Genomic DNA, 24584 nt, shown 5'->3' on the forward strand with positions numbered 1-24584 from the left:
AGGAGAAATGCCTCTAGAACATGGCCCTATAGCCCGAAAAAACCCACAAGAACCTAGTGATTCCAGCCATGAAAGCCTTCGACAATACTTTGCTATGATAGTTTTGCACTTATTCCCAACCCTTTTCTTATCCACTTCCCTGTTCTGTTTTGAACCTTAGAAGTAAGACTGTGAGCTCTTTAGAGCCTAAAAAGTTGCATAGGTATTGTTTTGTAGATCATTTCTGGCCCAAGGCCACAGGCCAACAGTTCTTAGCCTTCATAAACTAACAAGAGAAAAATCTGGGTAGAATGAGCCATGCCTATTCCATACTATTGTAACAAACCTGGTGTGGATAAAGGAATGTGTTTGTTGCAAATATTATACAATAAAGCCCCTGTATCTATGGGACTGGTATCCACAGTTTCATCTATCCGCATCTGACTAAATGTCCTCTTCAGGCATTTTCTAGGTCCTCAGGCACAACTCTATGGTCAAAAGTTTTTCATTCAGTAAGGTTTGCTAGTAACCAGAGTTTTGCATATTCACATGAAGTCCAGGAATGTAATATTGTAGGTCATACCGAGGTCATACTGTAATACTTTTATTTATTTATTTATTTATTTATTTATTTATTTATTTGTGTCACATATTTGTATACCGTCCTTCTCATCCCCGAAGGGGGACTCGGTGCGGCTTCACAACAGGCATTCATTCAATACCAAAAACAGTCATAAATGATAAAAGTAATTAAAGCAATTCATTAATGCTTTAAAATTATGAAAATATTGTTTAAATCACACTGGTTTGAAATCATAGTCCAGGTCAGGCCATTCGTTCACACAAATTGGGTCTCATTCTAAATTGCTGCCTCTAATGTTCCAATGCTTGGTCCCATAACCAGGTTTTGAGTTTCATTCTAAAGGACAAGAGGGAGGGGGCCAATCTAATGTCACTGGTTAGAGAGTTACATAGGTGAGGGGCCACCACTGAGAAGGCCCTGTCTCTCATCTCCACCAGTCGAGCTTATGAGGATGGTGAGACTAAGAGCAGGGCCTCTCCCGATGATCTTAGACTTCACAATGATTCATAGCAGGCACAGAACTTTGAAGTTGTGAAGGAACAGAAAAAATTCAGCAGTTGAAATGGTTCATGCCTTTGCACTAAAGGCGAAGGGAGATGTGGCCCTAGTTTATATTCAGATTCAGAGCTTTGCCTTCAATTTTTTTAATGAGCCTGGCCTCTAAAAACCTTAACATATGGACTTAGGACCTTAACACACATGCCATAGAAAATGCCTTTTAAATAGGTAACCTGTGGATACATATAAACTCATCACACCTGTGGTTCTCTCCTTCCCATATCTAATAAATAATGAACTTTGGCTCAACACATGATAGAGAAATGACTCTTCCCAATCCATCTAATATTGCCCTGCATCATTGTCTTATCTTGTTTTTGGGTATTCGGTTTTTTGGTGGGGTTTTTTTTTTTTGGCCAATCTTTTGCAAACACTAAAGTTTCTAACTTCCATCCAATTGGAGAAAGATAAAACATATTTTTAGTCCTGCTGAGCTGTGCAGTTCCCCACAATACGTTAAACTGTTGTTGTTGTTGTTGTTTCAATGGGAATCTTGGAGAGGCGAGGCCTACCACGTGCATCCTAGACCCCTGCCCATCCTGGCTGATCAAAGAAGTCAGAGGGGGTTTGGCAGAGTGGGTAAAGGTGGTGGTTAATGCCTCCTTGCAGGAGGGTAAGATTCCAGCCAGCCTAAAACAGGCTGTTATAAAACCGCTGTTGAAAAAAACATCACTGGACCCCACTCAATTAGTCAACTATCGACCAGTTTCCAATCTTCCCTACTTGGGCAAAGTCATGGAACGTGTGGTGGCCTCGCAACTCCAAGGGCTCTTGGCAGACACTGATTATCTAGATCCAGCACAGTCTGGCTTTAGGCCGGGACACGGCACTGAAACAGCCTTGGTCGCCTTAATAGATAATCTTTGCCGGGAGCTGGACAGGGGGAGTGTGTCCCTGTTGGTTCTGCTGGACCTCTCAGAGGCCTTCGATACCGTTGACCACGGTATCCTCCTGGGACGCCTCGCAGAAAAGGAACTTGGAGGTACTGTTCTGCAGTGGCTCCAGTCCTTCCTGGAGGGTCGGTCTCAAAAGGTGTTACTGGGTGACACCTGTTCGACTCCACAACCATTGTCTTGTGGAGTCCCCCAGGGTTCAGTACTGTCCCCGGTGTTATTTAACATCTACATGAAGCCAGTGGGGGAGATCATCCGGAGTTTCGGAGTAAGGTGTTACCTGTATGCAGATGACGTCCAAATCTGTCACTCCTTCCCACCTGTCACTAAGGAGGCTTTCCAGACCTTGAACCGGTGCTTGGCCGCTGTGTCGGACTAGATGAGGTCTAACAAATTGAAATTGAATCCAGACAAGACAGAGGTCCTCCTGGTCAGTTGAAAGGCCGAACAGGGCATAGGGTTACAACCTGTGTTGGATGAGGTTACACTCCCCCTGAAGACGCAGGTTCGCAGCTTGGGAGTGATCCTGGATTCATCGCTGAGCCTAGAACCCCAGGTTTCGGTGGTGGCCAGGGGAGCTTTTGCACAGTTAAAACTTGTGCACCAGCTGCACCCATACCTTGGGAAGTCTGATCTGGCCACGGTGGTCCATGCTCTGGTTACATCCCGAATAGATTACTGCAGCGCGCTCTCCGTGGGGCTGCCTTTGAAGACGGTTCGGAAACTTCAGCTAGTCCAACGGGCAGCAGCCAGATTACTAAATGGGGTGGCATACAGGGAGCATACCACCTCCTTGTTATGCCAGCTCCACTGGCTGCCGGTCCATCTCCGAGCCCAATTCAAAGTGCTGGTTTTGACCTATAAAGCTCTATACAGTTCTGGTTCAGCTTACTTGTCCAAACGCATCTACCCCTATGTCCCACCTTGTAATCTAAGATCATCCGGGGAGGCCCTGCTCTCGCTCCCGTCAACAGCGCAAATGCGCCTGGCGGGAACAAGAGACAGGGCCTTCTCGGCTGTGGCCCCCCACCTATGGAACACTCTCCCAAATGAGGTAAGATCTGCTCCCTCCCTCCTGGCTTTTAGGAAAAAATTAAAAACATGGTTTTGGGACCAGGCCTTCGGGCAGTAGAAACAAATCTATGCAGCATTTCAGAAAGACAATGATTGGAATGGCAATTCGACGGATGAGGCTGTTTTACTGTTTTAATGATTGTTTTACTGTTTATGGATGTATTTTAATTTGATTTATGTCTAACTGTAATTGTATAATTGTAATTGTTTGTGCTGACATTGAATTTTGCCATTACCTATGTGGAAACCGCTTTGAGTCCCATTCAGGGTGAGAAAAGCGGTATACAAATGTTGTAAATCAATCAATCAATCAATCAATCAATAAATGATCTGTTACACCACTTCTGGCACAGCAAACCCCATGATCTGTTAACAGAGGGTGACCTGCAGATGACTTGCAGGCAGGTGTACCATCACATGTCAAATCTGCCCCTCTAATACGCACAGAGATACAATACAATTTCCAATCCTATTAACAAAAAGTACTGTCTGCAGATTGTTTGTCTAATAGTGCCCACGGGTTACCTATGAAAGGGACTTTGCATCATGTGATAGACTCATAGGTGCCAGTAGGAAAAGGTGTCAGACACAGGGTAAAAGGGTGTTGGGAATAATCAAATCTGGGGGGGGGGGGGTGTTGGTAAAATTTAAAATTAATTTTGGTAAAGTTCCATTGTTTTCAGTGGGACTTAATCAAGTATGGCTTTAGTAGATAAGGGTGCCTACTTCTTGTTACAACAGGGACTAAAAACCTTATTCTAACAACATCCCAAGGGCCTTGCAAATTGTATATGGTCCATGGAAAACAAGTGCTTTTGCTCAGCCCTGTTCTTGATACACAAACAGTTCCTTATGAGATTTATTTCCCTGTTCTATTTGTAGAAATAAAAAAGTAATGTAGGAAATATGTTTTTAATAGTAATGTCACTGATAAATGTCGAGGAACAAAAAATGGCCATTAAGCAAAGCAAAGCAAGGTTGGAATGAGCATCATTTGTCTATTGTCAACTTCTTTCAACTGGCTTGAGTTTACTAAGGATGGGGAGGGGGAATAAGAGACATCCCTAATTCATTGCAGTTCAGGTAACAGTGAAAAATATTCTCTGTCAGTAACAGTTCTATGAATAGAGAATATTATTTTCTAAGAGCTGTGTTCATATTTTCGGCACCATGCACAGCATCCTTGTTCTTTCTGTAGAATCTCCTTCTTTAAATGATTCACATATGTTTTGTGGGAGGTAGGTTTAGTAATATTCCATCTGTTGTCCTTATAAGAAAAAGTCATGATTTACAGAGTCAGTTTCATTTTATTGGAGTCATTGCATTTGCTTCACTGGTTGCTACACCAGACAGGGATCCATAATATCACTGATGGAGCAATATTGACGGTCTTGTTGTAAAAGGATATCTAGAGAAGGTCATATTTGGAGAGGGATTAAAGAAAATATACAAGAGTTAAGTAATGCCTCATGTGAAACCCAGTAGCCTTCATTCTCAGTGCCTCAGTAACAAAGAGGAAGAGTTTGATGGCCTCAAGCTAATATGTAAGGAATATATATGGATGTATGTATGTGCATCATAAAAGCTTTCTGTTGTCTGGAGCAGTCTCTTTTGTTTGGAAATGTCTGCTAAGTACCACATCATCACAACCTCCTTTCTTACCCATTGTGAAATGTATATATTAACATATCATATAAATTGTTTGTTGTAGATGGGTCTGTGTGTTCTGTGACTTAACGGCAGCTGAAACACCACCAAGAAACACCACCAAGAAACAGAGGTGGCAACTGCTGCCCACTCAAGGAACTCTATAAGAGGTACCTACAAGCTAGCATTTCTCAAAGCATGGAGGTAATTCATTACTAACAGTACATGAGAGTAATAGAATCACAGAGTTGGAAGAGACATTAAAGACTATCCTGTCCAACTCTCTTCCATGCAGGAATAATACAATCAAAGCACCCTGAAAATGGTCATTCAGCTTCTGGTTAAAAGCCTCCAAAGTCGGAGTCTCCACCACACTCCACGGCAGAGAGTGGGACAGCTCTTACAGTCAGGAAATTCTTCTTAATGTTCAGGTAGAATCTCCTTTCCTGTGATTTGAATCCATTGCTCCGAGTCCTAGTCTCCAGGGCAGCAGAAAACAAGCCTGCTCCCTTTTCCTTCTTTTCTGCAGACTAAAGATTCTTGAGGCTGCTCCTCATAGGCATTTATGTTCCTCTAGACACGTTCCATTATGTGTAATTAAGATTGTTCCCAAATGACAGTAGTATAATTGTGTCCCTTTATGATTGAAAATTTATGAGGCATAAAACCCCTGTCTTTAGGTTGGAACTATAGCTGTCCCTCCACATTCGTAATTTTGACTTTTATTTATTTATTTATTTATTTACTTTATTTGTATACCGCTGTTCTCAGCTCTTAGGTGACTCACAGAGGTTAACAAAAGAACAGCAAAAATATGATACTACAGTACACAGTAAAAAACAGTAACATCATAACACCTTATGCAATCCTATATAATTAACAACAATAGCCATTCACTGGCATCTCATCACTGAAAACTTTTGCAGATTATTCATGTATTTGATTTAAAATGTTTAGGATTCTTTAGGTCCAATATGATGGGACTCTATGGTTAACTCTAAACTGGAGGACTTAGATATTTATAATGAGAATACTGTAGCTCTTTAGGAATCTCTAGGTCCTGCAATGTGATTCTATGTTCACCTTCCAGAAAAAGTTGATCTTAATGCTGTGCAAGAAATTCCTAGAGAAGTGTTATTTCAAGTAAAAAGAAAAAAGTAATTTCTTTATTTATGGTTTTCCACTTTTACAGGGGTCCTATGCCCCTATGCCCAGCAATTGTGAAGATCTGATTATATAATTTGTAGGTATATTCATAGATGCAGATATGTGAAGGTGGAGGAGAAATACTACACAGTTCAAGTGCTGAGCTTTACTTTTGGCTCCTGATGTTGCATATTGCAGCCTCATCACACTAGAGCATGGATCAACTTTAAATTTGGGTTCTGCCTGAGATTTGTAGTTTAGTGAGCTTGAAGAGTTCTCTGGCTGAGTGGTTTAAAGACCCCTACCTAAACTACAAGCCTCAGAGTTCTACAGGATGCAGAAAATGGATTTAAAGTGTATCCATGCTCTAGTGTGATGCAATCAATGGTCTGTTATGGATATTGAGCTTCATTGCTTTTGTAAAATGGGAAAATAGAGTTACTTTTAAATGGTAACACTATCTATAATTGAATACTTTGGCCATGTACCATTATAATTACATCATAAGTCAAAATCAGCCTGATGGCACATAACAACTACTAGTGCTTTGGAGCTTGGAACTACATTGATATTCCAACTCTGGAATATATTTCCTTATTTCTGCTACCTCCTGCTTACAAAAGAAATATACTAACAAAATTATATGTTCATATATTTCAGTTAGCAGAGAAGCCATAAAACAAAAACTCGGCATGCCTCCTTGCTAATAGGTGACCCTGAGGCCACATTGGTTTCACAATGACTTTCCAATCTGCTTTACAAGGTTTTGTCTATTTCCATCATTCCTGCTCCTTGGTCACTGCATTGTATCCTGCCAATTCTGACGGCTGCCAGAATTCCAGTCTAAGCCCACATGTTTCCTTATGATATCACATATGCAGGCTCTCTGAGTCCCAAATACACAGGAAAAGGAACAGTTCCCATGGAGGGGCACTTTAGTAATGGGATGCCCTTCCCATAATTAATTGTGTGATAGTGTTCCCATTGACACGTTTGAGCAATCAGGGAGTTGGCATGTAACTTCCCTGCCAAAATAAAAAGGCAGCATTTAATGTGCACTGACAATGATCTCAGAATGCCCATTTGAGTGCTTAGATCAAAGTTTATTACAGACATGGACTGAATGCAACATTTAAATAATTTGATTGGCACTTCTCAAATCTTAAGCTTAATACCCTTAGTTTTTGCTCTTTTCTGCCTAAACTTTAATATGATAATTATTATTTACAGAAATAGCACATCCCATTATCTCATTCAATGGTTTAGTTAATCTTACAATAATTGCAATCTGTGCTGCTTTCACATAACAGAATTATAACACAAATTATAATACTTCAACTGCCACAGCATATGGAACCCTGGGACTTATAGTTTAGAATGGAGTGTTTAGAATTTCCAGCAAGAGACTTTTAATGCTTCCTCTAATTACAGGGTACAGCCATGACCATTAAAGTGGAATCAAACCTTCTGTAATTGTGTACTCTGAAAAGGTCCCTGGATTCAGTCTGAAAATAAGCTATATTATATGATGTATGTATTATAACAAGCTATCTCACAACAAGCCTCAAGGGACATAAATATTCAGCAAAGGAGTAGCCTGGAATCTTGCTTTTAGCAGTCCATGAAGATGGTAAAACACCTACTTTTAGCAACTTTTAACTGCTTGCTACTTCAGTTCCAGAATCAGGATTTTTGCCCACAAATCCTCCCTCCCTTCCTCTTACTTTTCCTTTCTGTGTACTTTGTGGAGGTTGCATATTTTGGAGATCTCAGCCCTTAAGAGAGTAATCATAGGTTTTTTGACAATGTAATCAGATGTAAGAACAATGCCTTTCTTTTCTACATTCTTATTTTTTTAAAAAATATATATATTGAAAATTATTTTAAAAATCTTCTCATGATAAACAATGAGAGGGAGTGCATTTAATTCAGTATCCCAACTTATCTAAGGCCCTAAGGTAAAGTTTGTCCCCTGACATTAAGTCCAGTCGTGTCCAACTCTGGGGTGTGGTGCTCATCTCCATTTCTAAGCCGATAAGTCAGCATTGTCCATAGACACTTCCAAGGTCATGACTGCATGGAGCGCTGTTACCTTCCCGCCGGAGCGGTACCTATTGATCTATTCATATTTGCATGTTTTCAAACTGCTAGTTTGGCAGAAGCTGGAGCTGACAGCGGAAGCTTACGCCGCTCCCCGGATTCAAACCTGCGACCTTTCGTCCAACAAGCTTAGCAGCTCAGCGCTTTACCCACTGTGCCACCGGAGGCTCCCTTTTCTAAGGCCTACACTACCATAAAATGCAATTTCATAATGGAATTTAACTGCACTATGAACTGCATTATATGGTACTGTAGATGGGGCCTAAAGGCCTCACCAAGTTTGGGCACATAGATTTATAGATACTGTATCAACTCTGCCAACCAGTTAGTTACTGATACCCCATTTGTCACCCTCTCATTGAGATCACAATTCCTACCTAAACTCCTCAAGGTCATTAGAGGTCACCATGGAAATCTCTGCAATGGTTTACATCTCTCTTGTTATCAGACTTTTCAGACTCCAACATAACAAGGAGAGGGCGAGTTGATATTGCTTATGGCCTCAAGGACAGCTTCTCATGACCATAGGACTGTGGTAAAGTAAATGTTTAGACTGATTAGCTCTCTTTATTATCATTTTAGCAATCCCCTCCCTCAGAATGGAAAGCTTGAGCAAATCACCCAGTGGGTGGAAAGGTACGTGCTTACTGCCACTATCATCACTACCTTGAAGATGTGGTAAGAGTACGTGCATTTCTGCTCTCAGTAGACACAGAATGTCCTTCTTTGGTGAGCATGTGCATACGATTTCTTTTTCACTACAAAGCAAAATTCAACTGAAGGGGAAAGTAAGGAAGAACAACATTTCACTTTCAGCACCAGATTACAATATGGGAAGATGAAACTTCCCCATACATGATGTGGTCCCTTCCTTAAACTTGCCTTGATTCTTTGCTTGCTTATCCATAAGCCAGAGAAAAGATATGGTAATCCTTCCCTTCTCCTTGCCAAACAAAATGAGTAATGACTCCACATTCCCTATGCTGTAATACACCCATCTGGAAAGGCCTTTAGGTGGACTTCTCCATAGCTCATATGTTTCTGGAAATATTGTTTTTTTTCTTTTTAATACTATGAGGAGAGGAGGAAAACTAGCCATGAAATGTATAATTCATTGATAGTTGGGTTATGGTTATGTCTGCCAGGAAAGCTATTAGCTGAGGAAGCCAATGATCTAGATGCTGCTGTTGCTGAGATAGAACACCATTTGGCATATGGGTTCTGCTCCAACCATGGCCTCAAACAGCTGACTTTTATGTGGAAATATATACAGAGAGCCCAGATGGAAAGGAAAAGCAAGCCATCCATGTTTGCCCAGTTAACTCCAGGGTGCTGGCTGCTTGGTGATGAATCAGCACAGATATGTTTGCTTCTCAGTTACATACTGTTGTTAAACAGTGCTGGTAATAATTATTAACTTAACTGCTGGGAACCACTACTGGCCTAGTGTACATGGACAAAAATAAAATAAAAGTGAAAGGATACCACAACTATTTTGCATTTCCAATATTTTCTAAACCTTTTATCTAGAGCCAAGTTAGAAAAGTGATGATGTGAAGATGAGATTGGGATGATAATTTGAACAAATGGCACTGAAACTCGTTTTAAGTTAAAGAAATTGTTGTTAAGGAACAGTCTGAGTTACAATTGTAAAAGATAGAAATCATTTCAGGGATGATTCTTTCATATTCTACAAATATCCTTTCAATGCCTATCATACTTTTGATATAAAAATGCATTGACTGAAAAAAAAATATAATGCCTTCTACAAGGTGCTTCACAAAAGAAGTAAAATTCTATATGGTCTGGTTACATGAAGATTCACAGCTGTTACACTACTCAGTTATGTATCCATTGCTGTTGCCTTTCCATAGCTTGGACAAGTAGAATACATTCAGTAATATCCTCCAATATTTCTGAGGTATCCATGACAGAAAACCTTGAACTCACAAACCCAATCATATTATGTTTAGGAATGATATAGATAATGATATACCTAATAGGGACTGATTCCAGTGCAGACTCATATTTAAATATTTATTTATTTATTTATTTATTATTTAAACTTATATGCCGCCACTCCCCTGGGGCTCGGAGTGGCTTACAAGAATAGCTAAAATCTAACAAAGTTTAAAAGCAATTTAAACAATTTAAAAACAACAACAAATAGCCTGGCCCTACTCATGTCATCCATTCCTTTACCTAATTGAGTCACTATTTAATTATCTTATTCATTCACTTGGATTATACATTTTGCATGTGGAAAGGGAGAAGTCACATGACTTTATTAAAAGAGGGAAGTGGATGGGCAGGCTGAATATGTAAGGGAGTGATCAATGCCATTTAATGAACGAAAAAGTAGGCTACAATTCTAAAACTCTTGCAAAGAAAGTACTTCTTGAATCCCACCATGGCAATACTGGATAATTACCAGCCAGTATCCAGCATCCAATTTCTGAACAAGGTACTGCAGTGTGCAGTAGCCTCACAGGCCCAGGTGCCATGTATCAGGACCAAATTTGTAAGCACTGAGCTCAACCACCCCCCTCCACACACACACACACACATGGAAATTCACCAGGGACCAGCAGTCAATGGCTCAGGGATCAGTACTGCTTTAACAATTACCACCTTGAATACTACCGATCTAGATCCATTTCAATCTGGGATGAGACTGTTTTGCCATGGCTTTATTCCTTCTTGGAGGAATGAGCCCAGCATGTGGTACTAGGGGACTCCTTTTGGCACCTTTTCTATTGGTCTATAGACTTTGTCAGCTTTCTTCCTTCCTTTCTTTCTTTGCCATAATCTTGTATTTTACATAAATGAAACTTTTGGGTCACATGTCTGATATTTAGGTATCTGATGCCACCTTAATGTTGACAGCACCAACTTCTATTTCTTCTTTCCAGCTATATCCAAGACAGCTTTTTCCATTTTAAACCAGTGCCTGACATCAATAATGGACTCACGGTGGATAAACATACGGAAATGTACATGGAGAAAAAACTGATGGGCTTCTGGTCTGCTGGAAAGCAAATGAGGAAATAGCCTTTACCAAATGAAGGCTACGCTTCTCCTGAAGGGAGAACTTTACATGTTGGATTCCTGGATTCAGTCCTGAGTCTAGACACTCAGGCTTCTGCATTGGCTGGAACTCAGGAGTGTACTTGCACAATTAAGGCCACCTGTGATTGTTCCTAGAGAAATCTGATCAGGGCATGGTGACGCATGCCTTAGTTACATCCTGTTTGGATGACGATAATATGTTTTAAACTGATTCTGTTTTTGACAAATGCTTAGCAACTTCAACTTGTCCAAAGAGCTGCAGCTGGTTACAGAGAGCCCATGCCTCCCCTGTTATAACAATTTCAGTGATTGCCAGTCTGTTCCCAGTCATAATTCAATGTTCTAGGTCTCATGTTTGTAGCTCAATTTTTGATTATTTGAGATACTGTTGTCTCTTGTAGAAGTTTGCATGGACTTTGAGATCTCCAGGGGACAACCTAGTCTTGATCCTACTTGCTTTATAGGCACATTTGGTAGGGATGTAAGAAAAGGCCTTGGCAGTGATTGTCGAGCAGAGTTTTCTTTCTAAATGGGCTAGACAGTTTACATCCCTGTTGCTTTTCTATTAGCAAGTAAAGACTTATTTTTTTATTTTTTCAAAAGCCTGATTAGGTTTTTTTTAAAAAAAAACTGGCTTTAAGTAGTATGTTGCACAATTTATATTTTCTGTGTTTAATCAATATGTTCTAAATATTTTTAAAATTCCATGGGCCAACTTTGAAACATAAAATATCAATACACTGACTGAAGGATCCAAACAAAAGGCACTTTGCACATTCTCAGCTGCACTGCCTTTTTGCAGGCAGCTTTTACATGCAAAACAAACAAGCAAGTGATCAAACTGATATGTAATCTTCCAGACTTGGGTTTCAAAGCCTAGTCTTATCAGTTCTAGTTGAAAATAAACTTTGGAAAAAAATCTTCTTCTCTGAGTGATACCAGAGGAAGGGGAGTTAATTTCCCTTTAGCAGGTTGTACCCATGGAGATGCCCTGATATTCAATTGAATATGTTCTGAAGCTGAGTTCAGGAAAGTAGTAGCTTGATGGAAGCTGTATTTGGTGCCAACAGTAATACAAAGAAGGAAAATCTATTTCATAGGGCAGAAATTTGGCTCAAAATATAATTAATGTAAAACATTCCATTAAATCTGGATTAGATAATGTTTTCAACTTCCCTGTGCAGTTGAACAAATAACAGACTTTCCATTGTCTTCCTAACACTGAATTGTGATTTTTTTTAAAACTTCCTCAATTGCAATAAATAGCGTCCAGGATGATTGTTTTAACACACCTCATTTTGATCTTTTAATTAGCAAAGGGACTTCTTGGTAGACTTGAAACAACCTGGTTCCATAAAGACGTCTGACCTTGCTTGCAACCTCAAAGCTTTTAATAGCTTAACTATTAGGTCTGCTTTTGGGAAGCTCAGTCCTCATGCAAAATTCAGGCAGAAAAACTTAACACACCACTACAATAATTTCCATCAGACTGGCTTTTTGGTCACTTAAATTAATTGGCAATCATTAGTGAAAATTTCAAAATGATGGTAGTTGTGCTGATGGGCGAAATTAAGATGCCTGGGGATCCTGAAAGGTTAAAAGTTTTTGTGTGTGCATATGACTGTCTCAATCTGACACACCTTCTCTAGATTAACTAGGTGTTGAGGGATGTTAAGGGTTGCAAACTGAACTGCTTGGTTATTTAATGAACTTGAAACAGATAAAGTGATCTCTAAAAATAATGGAGAAAATGCCTTTTAAAAGAAATCAAATAAATTAAAAAACATAAAAAGTCAATTCAAATTTGGTGTTCCTTTTTAACTGCCCCTGAAAGGTCAAGAGTTTGCTGCTATTTCTCCAGGTGGCTTTCACTTTCTCTTATATCCTTGCTTAACCTCTGCTTTGTTAAAACGAAAGCAATGGAGAATTTGTTTTGGCAAAATGCCTTGGCAATAAGACCTTGAAAGCTACAAAGGCCAATGAAAAGACACCCACAGACAGATTTAAGTGGGGTTTTGAAATAAGCCCCAAATAAGTATGTAACAGTCTCCCCTAAGCTCTCCATTATGGTTGTAAAGTGATGTTGCACAGCACTGCCCTTGCTATTGGGTTGTACTGCCTATCCTGAAATTGCATTTAGAGTCATATAGATAATATTGCTGCATGCAAAAGTGGGGGTTCTGCTCCAAAAACTCTATCCAATTCTCCAGTGGCTGCTGCTGGTGGCTTTTATGTCAGGAGGTCAGTGAAACTACTCTGATGTTTTAAAAGTTATCCAAGGTGCTGAACTTTTGGAGGGCTAAGATACAAAGTCTGGAATGACACCCAGAATAGTTTTACAGCCCTTCCCAATATGGCCCCTTTGCCAAAGCTTCAGCAATGCCTGTATCATCCAGGATGGCTGTTCAACAGCTAAACACTGTTGAAGGGTTTAGAAGGAGAAGAATACATCTATCTTGGTATTATCTTAGCATAAAGGGCATGTGCAGGTGGGGTTAGTGGAAAGTTCATGAAGGGGGCAATTAAACTCAATTTATTTTATTTATTGTGTCAGAAGCGAATTGAGAATACAGTTATAATGTCTTAAAAAACTACAAAGTTAAAAACTTGGCATTATGCTAAATGTCCTTTGACCAGAAGCTGGCCACTTGGAGTGCCTCTGGTGTCGCTGTGAGAAGGTCCTCCATTGTGCATGTGGCTGTGCTCAGACTGCATCATAGTAGGTGGTCTGTGGTTTGCTCTTTTCCGCATTCACATGTTGTGGACTCCACTTTGTAGCCCCATTGGCTCTTCATTTCATGGTGCCAAAGCACAGTCTGTTCAGTGCCTTCCAAGTCGCCCAGACTTGTGTGTGACCAGGAAGGAATTTCTCATGAATTTAACCCAATATACTGGCAATTAGAAGTGTCTGATATTATGGTAATTGGCTCCAGGTAAAAGAGCCTATTTCAAAAATAGCCAGGCTTATTCTAAGAATCTCATGATAGGGATCTGCTGGTAATTTCAAATAGTTTAAACTGAAACATGGCTATAGGGCACTGGGACCAGACCCAAGCCCCTTTCTGCCAGTTGACATGTCCTTATCTCAGAAGTCTTATGATGGACCAATATGTCAGCAGAAGCCAGTTAAAACTTGGGGACAGGAGAGCCCCCTCCCCTTCTCCTCTGAGAAAACCCAACAATATCGAACAGAGATGGGGTGAGGAAAAGAAGAGCAAATTTATACCAGAGCCAATCCTCATTCAACCTACGGTCACGCAAAGCCAACACAAACATTAAACCAGAGCAATGGTAGTCCCAAAAAGTGTTCAATATCCCCAGGTTGTCAGGGATTTCAATTGTAGGGCTAGTCCCAAGAAGACTCGGACCAATAATTCAATTTTTGAATGTTAACCCTACATTTATCAAATCTCTCAATCCATTTTTTATATTTTTATGTGATATTGTTTTTTACTCATGTACCGTTTTTGTTATGCTGCACTTGGAATGCTTTGTAAGCCGCCCTTTCAGGAAATGGTGGTGGAATATAAATAAAGATTATTCTTATTCTTATTCTTATTCTTGAGTCTATTTATGTTGGGACTAACAAGAAGATTCAGGGCTATATCTTGACCAGGTGAGATTACACTCTTGGTCCATTTCTTAGTTATGGAACAATCTACCAATTTTATGATGCAAAAGAGGCCTATCTTTCCCATGTTAAACATTTTACATTTCATTGTGGTTTATAAATATCTATTTGTGAGTTTGGGGTTTAACAATGACCAAATACAGGTGGAATGCAAAGGGGTCAAGAGTTGGAGACAATTTTTAAGAACAGGAATAGTGTAGTTTTCAGCAAGATATTTTGGGTAACTGAAAGAACTTTAATGGTTAGAAAAGGGAATTAGTTGACACTGACACTTTCAAGTTCCACTATTGGTTTTCAAGTCAATAAAAGTCAATAAAAATCACATGGCAAAAGGAGTTCACATGGCAAAAGGAGTTCACATGGCAAAAGGAATTTGTGTTCTATTAAGGTCCATATAAAATCCAGAGTATCTGCTTTGAACTGGATTATATGGCAGTGTGTAGACTCACATAATCCAGTTCAAATCATATAATGTGGATTACGTGCTTTGATAATCTGGATTATATGGCATTGTAGAAGGGGCCTAACTGAAGAAAACTGGGGAGGAGCAGAGAGGCAGAATATTGTCCTTGCAAATCAACTAAGGCAAAAACAACTTGTTCCAGCCTCATCTGATCTGTGTATTCTTCCATAGTAATACCTTTTGCCATCTTGACCGCATTCCAATGTTTCTTGGCCACATGTCCAAGTTTTCATCTGTGAAATGGTATAGCCAAAGAAGAAGAAAAAATGGAGATGCACAAAAAGAATAAATAGGTTCTGCTTGGTAAATGACAATAACATTATGATAGCAATTTCTTTCTCACCCCATTTTGAACTCACTCGCTAACATTATCCTGCTGTTACAAACTACTCTAGGGATATGTTTCCCCAAAAGTTATAAAGCTCCACAAGGCTCTTCATTTGTCAAAAATCCTTAGCATTGACTATCTCAAAACATGAAATGATTGATAGTTTGAATGTTTGTGCAGCGAAACATGCACTAAAAGTACATTACAACAGACTACCTTTGACCTCATTTTTAGCAGAACTGGCTATTTTAAAAGAATCACTAGCAATGCTTGTAAAGTTTTATCTACAGTGAAATACCTTGCTTTACTATGTTTTTAAGCTTAGCAGGTTTCTTGGGTGGCCGAATCTCCATCTTTATCTTGCCCATAGACATGTTATTGCTTTGTTTTTATATGCACTGGCTCCATATACCTCTTCATTACGTAGTTAAGGGGTGGGATGTTTCACTTCACAAATAGTTTACTTATTCAAAATGTGAGCATCAAAAGGCTAAATTTCACCTTGAACAGAAAGAACGCCTAGAAGTAGACATCAGTGCAGAACAGCAGGAACACTCTGGATGTTGATCACAAAATAAATGAGAAATAAAGATCAGCAGTCTTACATAGAATATATGGTTAGGCACCAGGGTTCGCTCAGAAATTCTACTGCTTATGGTAAAGGATAAGTCATATATTCCCCCATTCAGTGCTAGGAAGCTTTTCTATCATGTTAGAAGCATATAGAGAATGTACTGCAAGTCACTTCTAGTGTGAGAGAATTGGCTATTTACAGAGACATTGCCCAGTGGATGCCTGAATGTGTTACCATCCTGCTGGGAGGCTTCTCTCATGTCCCCACAAGCTAAAGCTGACAGACGGGAGCTCACCCCATTTTGCAGATTCAAACTGGAAACCTTCAGGTCAGCAACTCATCCTTCAGGTCATCAGTTCAGCTGGCACAAGGGTTTGACCCACTGTACCACTGTGGCTCCTCCACTGGGAATGTGGAAACTGACTAGTAGTTTAGATGGGAAAGTCTCTCCAAATCCCAGGAGCCTCGGGATGATTTAGGGGACCCAAGGAGATGTTGTGGATGGAAAGAAACAACTGAGGAGCCCAGTTGGGAGACTGTCACAATTGTTCTTCAACATTTATTGAGATGATCGCTCTGCTATCCCTGATGGTGGTACAGTTAGATATACTTTACCTCCTTACTACTGTGTCTTAGCAATCCTGACACAGACTGGGATGTTGTAAGTTTTTCTGGCTGTATGGTCATGTTCTAGAAGCATTTTCTCCTGACATTTCACCTGTATCTATGGCAGACATCCTCAGAGGTTGTAAGGTCTCTTGGAAACTAGAAAAATTGGGTTTATATATCTGTGGAAAGTCCAGAGTGGGAGAAAGAACTCTTGTCTGTTGGAGCTAGGTGTGCATGTTTCAATTGCTCCCCTTGATTAGCATTTGATGGCCTGACAGATTTTAGATGAGGCTTGTTACTGCCTGGGGAGAGGTGATTAGCTGTCCCTGATTGTTTCTTGTCTGGAGTTCCCCTGTGTTTGAGAGTTGTTCTTTATTTACTGTTATAATTTTAGAGTTTTTAAAAATGTTTTTAATACTGGCTAGCAGTATTAAAAAAACCTCTAAAATTATAACAGATAAGACAAGAAACAATCAGGGACAGCTAATCACCTAAAAATCTACAAAAACCCAGTTATTCTGGGCATGAAAGTATTTGACAATGCACTGACACGTACTGTTTGAAAGTAAAATATTGTTCACTGACATAGCTTTCCCACTTTTACATTTAATTGTTTTTTTTAAAAAAACAACAACAACAGACCTTGGTTGCCAGATACCATTTATTGTAAGGATGCCCCCTATTTGAGGGATGGAAAGCTTTTCGTTTTATGTATACTGAGAAAGAGGAGTCTGGATTCTTCAAAACAGCAGGAATTTGCTTATCATGTATTTTAATAATATGGCCAATAAGTTAGTTTTGTTGACAAATGCCCAGGTTAACTCAAATCAATGCTTTCATTTCTTATTTAGAATACACCCATGTTAATAGCTGTTTTCTGGGTGTCATCTTCACATGTCATTGAATTTTGAGTATCCTTTATTACCATTTTGGAAACACAAAACTGCTGTCCTAGCCTGAGATGTTGTGAGTTTCTGCTAGGTCTTGAACACAATTTCCCAACAGCAGTGTTCACTGTTGAGATTCTCCAGATACATGCATTTGACTTACTACAGGGCCATGCTCCATGGCCTCTGCTCTGAGTGAAAATGAGCTTCAGCTTAATTCATTGACTGATATTGTCAAGCGACCTTTGAACCTATACCAACCCCTGGAGCCTAAAAATTAGACTTTAGCCCTGATGGGCCCACAGCTTGACAGATGACCTGTTGTTTTTATCTTGAGCAGCAGCAGGAAAAGAGTGTTGGCAGATGGCATTTTAAAGCTAATAATTCTTACTGTGCATATGGGTGTATCTCAAACTCTGTTGTACCCTTCATTATTGTCCTAGATCTGAACTTCATTTTAGCATTATGTTCAGTTCTGCTCTTTTTTCCTTGTACAATGCTCACAGATACTTAAGATAATTTTGCTGGATTATTTCTGTCCTTCAAATTGCTTTTGATTTTTCATGCTTCTAATGGGAGCCCCTGGTGGCTCAGTGGGTTAAAACCTTGTGCTGGCAGGACTGAAGACCGACAGGTCAGAGGTTCGAATCTAGGGAGAGCACGGATGAGCTCCCTCTGTCAGCTGCAGCTCCCCATGCAGGGACATGAGAGAAGCCTCCCACAAGGATGATAAAACATCAAAACATCTGGGCATCCCCTGGGCAACGTCCTTGCACATGGCCAATTCTCTCACACCAGAAGCAACTTGCAGTTTCTCAAGTTGCTCCTGACACACACACACACAAAATCCTTCAAATCCCAAGATGAGCCTATTAGACATTATGAGAGGAGAACCTCAGGCAGCATATTTGAAGTGACATGCATTTAACTTGTTTTGACAATTGGTCCACATATTGCACAGGAATCTGTTCCAGGATCCTTCATGTACTACTTTTGTATGACCTAGAACCCTATTTTTCTTACATGAAACTAATTATGCCTTAGGCCTCCAGCTGAATCATACTGTAGAAATGCACTGGGAGACCTAGTGATGCCCAGATAAGTGTTTTCTCTTGGCCTCTAATTCAATCCAATGGTCAAGTTGTGGTGGAAACTCCAGATGAAGCTGACCATAGAATCATCACTAGGTCCTTCAGTACGATTCTATGCTATTGAAAGCTCTGCACATATAATGAAACCATGTCCAATGAGCTGGTGTGATAAGCAGGCTTATTGTACTGCATTTTTACTACTTGAACTTTCAAAAGAGTTTGAAAAGTGTTCTTCCATATGTATCAAAACAAGATAGTAGGTTTAGAAACTAAATCTTTAACTGTATTGCAAGCAGAATAGGGCAGCCCTAGTCAAACCTCAGTTGCTGTCACTGGTGCCAAATAAGCTAGAATTCCATTCTTGAAGTGCCCAGCTCTCTCTTACCCTCTTGTTCCTCTAACTCAGTGGTTCTCAACCTGTGAGTCCCCAGGTGTTTTGGCCTACAACTCCCAGAAATCTCAGCTAGTTTACCAGCTCTTAGGATTTCTGGGAGGTGAAGGCCAAAACATCTGGGGACCCACAGGTTGAGAACCACTGCTCTAAGTGAAACTAAAATGTAAATGCATCCCACTATGTTGAGGAGATGTTTCTCAGATCACCTGCCTGCAAGCTCAGTTTAATGACCTCATCAGACAGGGCATGGGAAGCATCTTATGATGCTTCCCCGACAATCCTGTGACGGATGCGGAATTGGAGTGGAATCATCATACGATGCTTCCCTCCCAGCACAGGAGTCTGCCCATATCACGGATCCTCACCATTTGGGTGACACTTTCCACGTGTGATGTGGAAAATGTTGCAACAAGGGATTGGCAGATTCACCCTGCTGTCCCTCTTCGCCAAAGCCAGGTGAAACAAGTCGCTTCACCTGACTCATATGATAAGGTCATAAAACCCACAGAAGATTAATCACTAAATGGAAACCACCAGCCATGGATGGTAAACATATAGTTAACTGAGCTGTATACTGTATATATGTTGGGAATGTGTAAATTATGCCTTGACTTCAGAGTGTGTACTGGGCTTTTCTGCAGTGCTGCTTTCAGCATAGGATTTCTACGAGTAGGTGCATGAACTGCCTAACCTGTAAATCTTCAGCCAGAGCTAAACAGGATACAGAAGGGTGGGGCAATAACCCCAAGAACTATACAGTATTTACATCCCACTGTGCTGAGGAAAGTTAAGCCTTCAATGGGTGGGGCAAAAAGGTTTGGCAGCATGGAAACAGCATACCTATTTAGAAAAGAAACTTAAAGCCTAAATAAGTCCCATTATAAAAACAGTCAAGGAGCAAGAATTTAAAAAATTGAAAGGGGGGAGGGGGGTAAAGCATAGTATACCCTGAACTGCTTCTTGTCACTCTCACCATTTTAAGACTTTGAAGGAGCAATTTTCATTGAAGCCCCCATTCATGGTTACCTTAGTAACGTCTTCCTTCCTGGATGTTAAACTATAGCAGTTCAGGCAGCTAAAAAACCCAGGAGGGGCCTTGATTAAACAGGAAAGAGTAGACAGTTTAATGGCTAGCTTTGCAGCTCTGTTCCTCCATGGTTTACAGTAGTTGAAAGCAATAAAAAAATCATAATGAATGTTTATTTTACAGCTAACATTTTTGTTGTTCTCTCAGCACACGGATTTTGAAATTCAGCACCTTAGAAATTCAGCACCAATGCAACTGATGGGCAAAGATTATACTGTGAAGAAATTGACCAAAATGGAAGGTAGGTAGGTAGGTAGGTAGGTAGAAAGGAAGGAAGGAAGGAAGGAAGGAAGGTAGGAGGGAGGGAGGGAGGGAGGGAGGAAGGGGGGGGGAGAGAGAGTAAAAGAGTAAATCCCACAGGGAAATGCCCGAGGAATATTTTTTTAAAAGACACATCATAGGATGAGAGAATTGGGAGGGTCCTCCAAATGTCATCCAGCCCCCCCCCCCCTCTCAGTCTAGAGGAAAGCTCTAATCAACAGAGATGCTTTGGCTTTTTGAGATGCTGCCTCCCTCCCTTCCCACTCTTTCTGTGTTGGCCAGAGATAGGACCCCCTCCTCTCTCCCTACATCTCACTTCTGTGGCCTGTTATTGTTATATATCTATTTATTTCTACCCCACTTTTCTCTTCACAAGGAGAGTCAAAGCAGCATCCATGGAGCCCCTGTTGATGTTCATTGTAGTAATTTTGTCCTGCTATCTGTCTCTGATGCCCCTTTGAATCTTGGCCATTTTCTGACATTCCTTCCCTTTTCCTCCAAGTTTGTTCCCTTCTGCAGATAGGATCAGTCTGCTTTCTCTCTGGCTCTCGCCAAGCCCTCCAGGGATCCAAGCTTCCGCAGGTGCATTGGAAGGGAAGGGTTCCTGTGGCAGAAGTAGCGGGCACAGTGGCAGCAGCACCGTTGCATCTCGGATGGGACTTGGCAGCGGCTCCGCCATTTTGAGATTGTCCTTTAAGAGACAGAGAGAGACAGGATGGCAAAGGGGTGGGATGGGGGACGGGCTAATCAGCAACAGGGAAGGAGTGGTAGGTGCCACAAAAGAAGCAGAAATAAAATAAATAAAGAGGAAGGAGGTTCATGGCCCAGATTTTCCTTTCTGGCATGGTCCACTGATTAAGAACCATTGGTTTGCAGTGACCATATAAAGCATTTTCAAATTACCTTATATAGCTGTGTAGATGGGGTTTGTGTGACTTTTGGCAAACTATCAGCCTCAAAGGAGAGCAATGAACAAATGGCAGCCCCCTCTGAACAAATCCTAGCCTCTCTAGGTAATAGCTAGGCAGTATAATCTGAACTTTTCACATTGACTTGATAGAATCAGTCAAATGTTGGTCTGAAGGCTGCTAGTGCTCTCTAAAGCTCAATTTCTAGGGGAAAATAATTGGGGCCACACTCCAAGACCATAAAGTATAGAAATTTAAAACAATTTGAACAGAGACTAGAAAAGGAGAACGGGAAAAAAACCAAGATAAGTAGCCAGTCAAGAAGATTTAATTCATTGTATCAATATGCATACTCGCTTTTAAAAAATACGCATGCCTTTTTTTTCCAGCTACACTGGTTTACAAAAGTGTTTGTGCAAGTGCAACCAACATAATAACAAACAAGACTGTCCCTACCCACAAGGGCATAAGGGTATAATTTAAATATCATGACAGAAAGGGAAACTGCATGCTGACTTTCCTAATGAAACACTGGATGGATGTTTTTGAGAGAGAGTTTTCTACACAGACTGGTGCAATTGCCCTACACTTCCAGATGATCCAGGTTATCAAAGCAGAAAATCCACATTTTCTGATTTGAACAGAATTATTTTAGTCTATGCTGCCATATAATCCAGTTCAAAGCAGATAATGTGGATTTTATACAACTGTGTAGAAGAGAGCTCCTACAATTGAGAGCTCCTATAATTGAGAAGGCACATAAATAAATCACAATGGGTGCATCTACACTGCAGGATTAATGCAGTTTGGCACCACTTAAATTGCCATAGCCTGATGCAACAGAATCATGGGAGCTGTAGTTTTCCAATGTCTTCAGATTTTTTCTGTCAAAGCAGACTGGTGCCTCACCAATCTACAACTTGTATGATTGTATATGTTGAGCCATGGCAGTTAAAGTAGTGTCAAACTACAGTAGTTCTACTGTGTCAATGAGCCCAATGATGATTCTGATTTACTCTACTCTGTCCATTTTTCAGAGGAGATGGTCATGGGACATTCCCATTGTGATTCAGAAAAATCCATACACTGTGTAGGGCAAGACAGACCCACCAAAGAATATGCTATAGGCCAAGGGTCCTCAAACTTTTAAAAAAGAGGGCCAGTTCACAGTCACTTAGAATTCCTATGCATACTGCCCATATTTCATTTGTAATGCAAAAATAAATAAATAAAAGAAAAATACAATAGTTAAAATGAAGAACAATTCAAACCAACATAAATGTGCCAGTATTTCAATGGGAAGTCTAGGCCTGCTTTTGCCTGACAAGAGAGTCAAGTTAATTAGGATTGTTGTTTTTTGTGCCTTCAAGTCATTTCAGAATTAGGGTGACCCTAAGTCTAAAGTTTAGGATGGGGACTGGGAAAATTACCTTGGAGGGCTGCATCCAGCCCATGAGCCTTAGTTTGAGGATCCCTGCTATAGGCCATCTTATTCTACCACTAAAAGCTCATTTGCTACAATTAAAAATTATGCTGTGGCTCCTCTTAATAGTGGAGCAAGGTTTAATTGAGAGGCAGAAACAATGTTGGGTGCTGAGCCTGGAAAATAAACTTTTTGGGACTCCACTTCCACTACCTTCCAGTAATCTGTCCAGAACTTCCTTCCAGATAAATGTCTTTTGCAAGCATCCAAAGCTGTGTGGCCATGCAAATAGGATTTCATACATTACCACTTGAGAGCAGGAAGCTCACCTTTTTCAAAATTAAATGCATTAAAATTCAAGAACATCCTTGTTCTTTAAAAATAATCTGACATGCCTCAGTTAAAAGAATTAGGGAAAATTAGTTCATTAGTGGGCACAGTCTCTAATCTAACTCTATTCTGTCTGCCTCCAGAATTGAAATTACAAACTAGTTTGGCTTTGGTCCAGCTCTGAGTCTTTAACAAAAGCTAGATCTGTTTTTAAAAAAGCCATGGAAGCTTTCAAGGCATAGAGATAAACACAATCTCCTACTAATTAGGTTGGGCTAGCATTTGTTGGAGGCATGGCATTATTACAAAAGATTTTCAGCTCTAAGAGATGACAATGTAAGCCTTTAAGTCTTTGAAGCCATCTGATCTCCATGTTAGTAACATTTGGAGAGGATGATCAGAATATAAAAGCATCACCGTACATGCAGTAACTTTCTGATTTCTTCAGGATAGCCATGTCTAACTGTTTTCTTCAATGTTGTTGAAATACTCCAGGTAGGTAAAGTATGTTTAGAGTTTTATGAAGTAGGTTGGGAAATTTTCAACATTAGAATACAGAAAACTAAGAAAACAATGTTCATATCATGTGAGTTTGGCTATCTTGTTTACCACAAATAGTCATATTACCATGAACACCATTTGCCTTGAACATGAGTTTTCACACACTTTGTCTTGAAACAGGGATGGAAGGGGACTAATCAACTGAAACCAATTAAATCTGGAGTTTCTAAATCTGGAGTTTCTGCTGACAGCCCCAGTTGCAGGAGTGCAATTCCAGGACCATGCTTTTGGAAACCCAAATATTCCCCATTAGTCCTACCAAGCCCCCTCCCCCTATTTAAAAGAGCCCAGGTTTTGGGGATAGTGTTTGTTCTTAAATCACACAGAAAGCAATGTTTGTTTGTTTGTTTTTTGTTTGTTTATTTATTTACTATATTTATATACCATCCCTCTCAGCCCGCAGGTGACTCGGGATGGTTTACAGTTGGTACCAAGACCATAAAATACAATTTCAATACAATACAACCATAGAATAATAAAACCGTAACAAAATCAGTAAAAACATGAAAATTAGAATCTCCAATTAAAACATTGTCCAATCACATGATCCAACCACTCCATTTTCCTATGTCTGTTACATTATTTTTGGAAATGCCTGCTCAAAGAGCCAAGTCTTGATTCTCTTTTGAAAAGTTAGAAGGGAGGGGGACAATCTAATATCCTTAGGGAGGGCATTCCATAGCCAAGTGGCCACCACTGAGAAGGCCCTGTCTCTCATCCCCATCATCGGTACTTGTGATGAAGGCGGGACCGAGACCAGGGCCTCCCCAGGATCTTAAAGTCCTGGAGGGTTCATAAGGGGAGATGCGTTCGGACAGGTAAGTTGAGCCAGGGATTTATAGGCTAAAGCCAGCACTTTGAATTGTGCCAGGTAGCAGACAGGCAGCCAGTGGAGCTGATGCAACAGAGGAGTTGTATGCTCCCTGAGCGCCGCTCCTGTTAGCAATCTGGCTGCTGTCCATTGGACCAATTGAAGCTTCCAGACAGT

This window comes from Anolis sagrei, chromosome 4 (genome assembly GCF_037176765.1).
Source record: "Anolis sagrei isolate rAnoSag1 chromosome 4, rAnoSag1.mat, whole genome shotgun sequence".
NCBI lineage: Eukaryota > Metazoa > Chordata > Lepidosauria > Squamata > Dactyloidae > Anolis > Anolis sagrei.